The sequence below is a fragment of the Thunnus albacares genome, chromosome 15 (assembly GCF_914725855.1).
Source record: "Thunnus albacares chromosome 15, fThuAlb1.1, whole genome shotgun sequence".
NCBI lineage: Eukaryota > Metazoa > Chordata > Actinopteri > Scombriformes > Scombridae > Thunnus > Thunnus albacares.
This window is the reverse complement of record NC_058120.1, coordinates 22013713-22021697: the sequence shown is the minus strand read 5'-3', so window position 1 is coordinate 22021697 and position 7985 is coordinate 22013713.

Genomic DNA, 7985 nt, shown 5'->3' with positions numbered 1-7985 from the left:
ACTAGCTTCATTTCTCAAAGGGGATTTTTACTAAGTTTGAGTATCACTTTGCTGTAGATGCACACTTCCCCAGAAGTGTGTAAGTGACACATGATACTGACAACATCTGAGTTTAGAGTATCCCCCAATAAACCACAATGCAAGCAGTAATTAAGCGTAAAAGTCTAGTCTCTCTGTTTAATTGTCTTGCTCCTTGTGTCAGTCACTTGGTCAGTTTTAACCTTGGAATACAGATATGTATTTGTTGTCCACTTTATGATATGAAAAGACATGATAATGATAGCACTGAACTCTGAAGTAGATATTCATGTCCACTTCAGAAAGAAATCTAAATATCTAAACACCATATGAACCATTGAACCATCACAACTGGGTGGCAAGAAAATGTTAAATCACTAAATAAGAGGTTAGTTTTATGATTCTTTGTCTCAAATTCTTATCTGATATTTTTAACTGGTCAGTAAACACTGGAATATTTATTTTGTCCAGCAGATGTCAGTGTGACAACAGTGTATTCATCAGTCCAATAACATGCAGAAACATTCCTCTAAGGTTGATGATCATCTCAACAACTGTATTCTATGCTTTACTTCATCTAAATGATAATTCAGGAGGAAATGTACTTCTTGTATTAATTTTGGCTGTATTTATACAATATTTACTGGTGTAAATATATAAATATATGTAAGTTTAATGACAACGCAAGACAACTCTGACATTAACTCGGTCATTAACAAGATAGATTTTCCAAACTATTTGTATGTAAAAAAAAACACAATGATGTCCAGAAATTATGTTCTTGGTAGAGAAAGTGAAAGAGCAGTGCATTTCCCTCACTTCATACCACCACTGAGGCCCTTCACCCCCAAACTGCTGCTCAGTGATCTGCAGATTATACTGTGGTTGACCTGGGTGTCTTCTGGGCGTGAAGGTGTGTAACTGTGTGAGTGTGAACAGGACGTTCCTGCAAAAGAGTCTGCATCTAAATTATACTTCTCTGGTTAATAATAATAATAATAATAATAATAGCGTACAACATGTCAGAAGCACACTTACTACTTAGCAGGAAAAACCCAGATAAATCACTTTTATTTTGCTCTATAAACATGTTTTCATTTGTTTGTCAGTTTGCATTTCTGGATATAATAAAATAATTGCAAACTTTCATCAAAGCATTCATTTTATTGATTTCCAGCACCAAACTCAGCCTGAAAAACATCACAAATTAGAAGTTCTAGTTCAAATCTTGTTATCTCTTCAGTCAGTTGGTTCTAATTTGAGCAGCATGTTTTTTATTGATACACTGTGTTGCCTCAGTTTTAGATGTATACTGTTCACCAGTCAGGAACCAAGCATGTGATCAGGTGAAATCTAACTTGGCCTTGGCCTCGTACGCACTCCTCAATGCTCCTCAGTGGCTCAAAACTACCAGACTGAGGTACAGAAATACCAGAAAACAGTTCACAAATGGAACACGGATTTATTCTTAATTCAGGGCTGCAAATCTGCTAAACCGGAGGACAAAGGTCTATTTTGTACACGTTAACTTGAGAGCAGCCCACATTATTTGTCACATATTTGTGATTATGTTTGAATAAAATAGCATATTATAGCACCTTGTGTGAGTTTTTTAGCCATCCTAATACTTTGATCCAGATATCCAGATTGTAATAACTCAACAACTAGGAGATGGTTGCTATGGCATTTTTTTTTACAGATACTGCTCTCAGAGGCTGAATCCTAATGACTTTTGGGATTCCCTTATGTTACCTCTAATGCAACCAGCATGTTGACCCCGGCTTTTAGTGAAATTTCTTTACAACTATTGGATGGTTTGCAATGAAATTTGGCACTGACATCCATGGTGCACAGAGGATGTCACTATGGTAATCCTGCCTTTTTCACTAGCGCCATCATGAGGTTGACATTTATAGTTTTAAGTGAAATCTCTCAACAACTATTGGATGGAAAGCAATGACATTTATGTCCCACCGAGGATGAACCGTAAGGTCTTTGATGATGCTTTAGTTTTTAATCTGATGCCATCATCAAGTCAAAATTACAATTTGTCCAATACTTTGGTTTATAACAAAATACCTGCAAAACTAATGACATTCCCATCAGCCTTCTACTTGGGTTTAGTGCTAATTAGTGAAAGTTAATATACTAAACTAAGATGGTAAACATTGTAAACAATAAGCCTGCTTAACATCAGCATGTTAGCCACCACTGTGCCTTATTTCAGCCTCATGGTCTCCAGTCTGTTTTAAGAAAATCTTATTACTCATAACTGTTGCAAAACAATAGGTCAGAAGACCAACATTTCCTCTGTAGATCCTCTACTTCCCCTCTTTCAGTATGTCTTGAAACATTACTTATAATATTAATATTGTTGGACAAATAAATTATTATTTTTGTTAACTGTCATTTCTAGTTTTAATGTGATTATTTCTGTAACCCAGCATGTTTATTCTACAGTTATTTGTCCCTTTTTGTGTATTTTGTTTTTTCAGTAGCAAGTTAAAACAATGCTAAAATGTGCTGTACTAAAAACTCTCATGTACCTTTTCTTTCGCTCTAATGATGCAACAGTTTTAAATTTCAATAGTAACACATACTGTAGAGCAGCAAGAACACCTTGAACCTAAAACTACAATATTAACATTTTATTTATCTCATCCAGATTTTAGTGCAGAGTATGAAATGTTGACTTGGCAAAGAAAAAAACAACAACATCTGTACACATTTATTTGATACCCTGAAATAGAGAGAAATGGATACACATGTGGACAAACTCGCTGAGACCCCCTGTGTTTTCAGACTTTATTTATTTATATAGCATAAGTCAGATCAAATGCAACTCAAAGTGCAGAACATAAAGAGTTAAAAAGAACAATACAAAAAAATACTTAAATGAACAAAGTATAATATAAAACACTAAACAAAGTAGACACTAGATAAAAGCCAGGCTAAAAAGGTGTATTTTAGATTTCTTTTAAAGATATCCACACTCTCTGCCCCCCTCAGGTCCTCCAGCAGGCCGTTCCACAAGCTGGGGCCAAAATGGCCAAAAGCAGCCTCGAGAGAAGAGATAACTAACAGAAGACCTGAGGGTACATATCTTAAAACCATGTCAGACAAGTAGTCGGGAGCGAGATCATTTAGTTATTTGTAGACCAATAAAAGAATCTTAAAATCAATTCTAAAACTAACAGGTAGCCAGTGCGGCGATTTTAAAACAGGTGTAATGTGTCCTCTCTTTCTGGTCCTGGTCAGCACACAAGCAGCTGAATTTTGTACAACTTGAAGTTGATCTATGGCTTTTTTTGGTAGACCAGAGAGGAGAGCATTACAATAGTCCAGCCTACTAGTCATAAAAGCACTCATCTCTCAGTATTGGCCTGGGAGAAAAACAGACACTCTCTGACAATATTTTTTATGAGATAAAAAGCAGATTTCGTCACATTACGGATGTGGGCATTGAAAATTAAATTAGAATCTATGATGACACCTACGTTTTTAGCCTGGTGTCTGGGACTGAGTGCCAGCGACTTCAATTTAGAAGTCAGTTTCGCTCTCTGTGCCTCTGCTCTGTACCTCTGTTTTATCCTAGTTGAGCTGAAGGAAGTTCTGAGCCATCCAAGCATTAATGTCTAAAATACACTTGTGGAGGGCATCAATAGGGCTTGTGTCATCAGGAGATACAGCAATATAGAGTTGAGTATCATCGGCGTAACTGTGAAAATTGTTGCCATGTCTCCTGTTGACACTGGACCTAGGATCGAAACTTTTGGTATGCCACAGTTGTTGACATATTTTTTTAAAGGAGTGTTCGTCGAGGGCAACAAAAAATTCTCTACCTGTGAGGTAAGATTAAAAACAGAGCCAGAAATGCCAACACATTTATGTAGTCTGTCTGAGAATATTGTGGATGACTGTATCGAATGCTGCACTCAGGTCAAGGAGAACAAGGACGGAGACTTTTTTTTGCTTCTAAGTTAATTCTAAGTTTGCTCACAACCTTTACCAACGCTGTTTCTGTGCTGTCATGGGCCTGAAAACCTGACTGAAACATTTCAAAATTATAGTTTAAAGGTAAGAAAATCATTTAGTTGCTTAAAAACTAATTTCTCTAAAATTTTCCCAAAAGAAAGAATATTAGAAATTAGTCTAAAATTGCTGAGGACAGATGTTTTTCTTCAGGAGGGGTTTCACCATAGCAGTCTTAAGTGTGGTTGGAAAAACACCTGTCTGTAAAAAATAGTTAACAATAGCTTGGAGCTCATCTGATAAACAGTTAAAAATTGTCTTATTACATTATATTGCCTCAGGCCTCGGGAGTTAGGTTGCTGTAATCGGTGGAGAAAACATCAGCTGTTTTCAGTTACCCAAAGTAGTGACTCTAATTAATTCAACTGATTAGCTTCGTACCGAGGTTCACATAACAGCACCAGTGTCTGTGAACATCTGATCAGATTAACATGAATGTCTGTCATGGGTTTGGAGAGGTCTCTCTGCTTGGCGATTTCCCAAGGTCTCACTTTGTTCAACTATGGTGACACATCACTCTTGTTTGAAGTAAACCTGTCCTCAGATTCAAATGACGAGGACTCTGTTGAAGAGTTTCTACTGGACTGTTGCTTTAATAAAATGTGGTTTTGTTACAGACATTATTTAAGTACATCCAAGTAAAAAGTCATATAAAAAAAAACCTAAAAACTCACTATATTGTCTAGAATGAAGATATTTCTTCTCTAAAATGAGACAAATTATTTTACTGAAAATGAGATCTGATCTAATGAACTTGAAGACAAACAAATGGTGAAATATTAGGAAAATTATTAGCCACTGATCCATATTTGCTGAAAGTGATGTTGATAGTAAACTGAAGAAAACAGTGCCAAGAAAGGAATTGTGGGTCACACTTCTTTTCACATAAAAAGTTTTGGCAACCACAGACCAATAGCATTTGCTTCAATAGTTAGGGTTTTTGCTTTATTGCCAGTGGTGGAAGAACTCATTTACTTTAATAATACCACAATGTAAAAATACATCATTACAAGTAAAAGTCCTGCATCCTAGTACAGAAGTATTATCAGTTTACCAAAGTAAAAGTACTCGTTTTGCATAAAATTGGGCTTTGACTGATATATTAAATAAATTTAACAAATCACAATTTTTTAATACTGCATGAGTCAATACATAAGCAGCATTTTAGTCATGTAGCTGCTCGAGATGGAGCTAGCTTGAACTGCTTTACTAGGGTCACACGATAAATCTGAGGGGGTTTGGGATGATAGATTGGGTAAGAGAGAAAGAAAAACAGTTCTGCTACATTATGAATGTGGATTAATTTTTCAGAACTTTTCTTTAATCTTTGCAATTTTGTGAAACATTGGAGAGTTTTACCTCTTTGAGCGTCAAGCAGTTATTTATTTGATACCATGTGAGAGGAAACAACACAACTCATCTGAAACATGACAAAGAGACACAAATACACACAGATTTTTTTGTAAGGGGCCACAAACCAAATAGTTTGATAACCACACTAATTTAATATTTAACAATGCACTGTAATTTATAGGCTTAACGTTATGTTATGAAATGTAACTAAAGCTGTCAATTAAATGAAGTAAAGTAAAAAGGACAATATTACCCTCTGATATGTAGTGGAGTAGAAGTATAAAATAACATAAATTAAAATACTCAAGTAAAGTACAAGTACCTCAAAATTATACTTCATTAAATGTACTAGTTACATTTCACCACTGTTTATTGCCACTGATGTAAGAATGTCTAGATCAGGGCTCAATCAGAATAATCCTGATAAGCACAAAACTGAGTCAAAATTGTGTCAAAATCCTACACAGAGATTATCTCACAGCCGCAGATTAAAAATAAATGATCCAGACTACAAGAGAAAAGCACTGGCATGGAGGATAGCCTTCCTGTCAGTAATATTGACAACTGGAAAACAGGAAAACACAGCAGGGATCATATCATATCTGCAATTGATACAGAAAACTCGTCTATGCAACAAAATCATATTTGACAAAATGAACATTGGACACACGAGGACATACAGGCAAATTAAAGGGAAAACCTGAATCAATGATTGGAGAAACATCAAATTCAGATGCTTTCATGAAGAACAGAGAGGTGACTGAATGGTTTGATGAGAATGAAAACGATGTGAATCACATGCTTTGCCCTTCACAGTCACCGGATCTTAATCCAGTTGTACACCTAAGGAAGATTGTGAAGCAAAGTGTTGGACAGAGCTCTTCACCATCATCATGAAAACACTAAATAAGGGCGTAGCTTTTGAAAAAATGGTGGTCATTCCCCAAGCAGAGTTCAGAGACGTTCTTCTCAAGGCTTATGGTGGCCCAGCACCTCTTCAGCCATGCTAGCGATGTGGCTCTAGGGATGGCATGTTGGTCTGTCCGTCAGTCCAACGCTTTGGTCCAGACTGCTGGACTGCTCAACAACCATTGGGAGGACTGCCATGAAAATGTACACAAACATTAATAGCCCTTAAAGAATTAAGCCTGCTGATTTTGGTGATCCCCTGACGTTTCTTCTAGTGCCACCATGACTTTGACATTTGTGGATGTAAAGTCCAGATGAAACGGCATTTTGAGAGTATCTAACCTCCGTATCGTAACGTATTTCCGAATGAAACAGGATAAACAGGTGGGACATAACTTTGGGAGGAATTTGATTTGAACATTGAAAAGTGGGCATGTCATAATGCATCTTAGCTCTGTGCTGCTAAAAGTTCAAGATTGATTGATGGGTGGATGTCATGATATTATTGGTTGAAATTGGTTGGTTCAAGCCTACGTAACCACATGTCATATTTTGTTTTACAGGAAAAAAACATGATTTGATTTTGATATAAAAATACAAAAGAAACTGATTTTTTTGTAAATTTTTTGGCATATATTGTTAAATAGGTGCACAATGTGACCAAGAATGTGATCTAAAATGGTTTAAAAGCCATTTTTCATTTCATCTCAACTTTACGTGAAATGTCTTGACAACTTTTGGATGGATTGCCATGAAATTTGCTACACACATTCATGTCCCCCTCTAAAATGTAATAATATTGGTGATCCCTTAAATTTGAACTTGTCTAATACTTAAATTAATGACCAAATACCTGCAAAACTAATGGCTTTGTTTGGTGCTAATTAGAAAATGTTAGAATGCTAACCTGGTAAACTAGGATAGTGAACTTGGTAAACATTATATCTGCTCAGCATGTTAGTGTTGTCATTGTGAGCATGTTAGCATGTTGACATTTAGCTCAAAGCACTGCTGTGCCAAAGCAGAGCCTCACAGAGCCATTAGCATTGACTCTGAGTCCTGTTCCTTTAAATTGTCATCCATCTCTATCTAAGAATCTCTCTAAAATGTCTTAATTTGATTTGATACATTATACCAGTGACTCAATTCAATATATTTTTACGATACAATAAAGGAGTGCCTATAATGTGCCTTACACGTCCATATTTAATTTAATGATAAATATCATTCAACTTCATAAAAGCACATGAATAACATTTGAATCAATTCAGTTTCGCCTGACTCATTGAACAACCACACATGATGTCAAAAACAGGAGATATCATGTCAGCTCAACAATGGCAGCGTTTGTTTCTCAAAATGTCCCGACCAGAACAATTGAGAACATAAAGGGTAGATTAATAAAACAATAATATAAATGGTTTACCCCCCAATAATCAAGAGTTTGAATTTAGCTCAATTTTAATGAAAGGTCAAGCTTTTCCGGCAGCTTTGTCTACTTCTTATGAAAGTCTTGGGAACGTAGACAACCTAAGAGAAGAAGAAGAGTGAGACTGCTTTATGTGTTTGCTTGGCCTGCTCATGATATTCTGCCCACATGTCTCAGTTAAATCTCCAAATTACATTAAGTCTGTTTTGCTCCAGATTCGACCAGTCAGTTGATTTTCATTTTC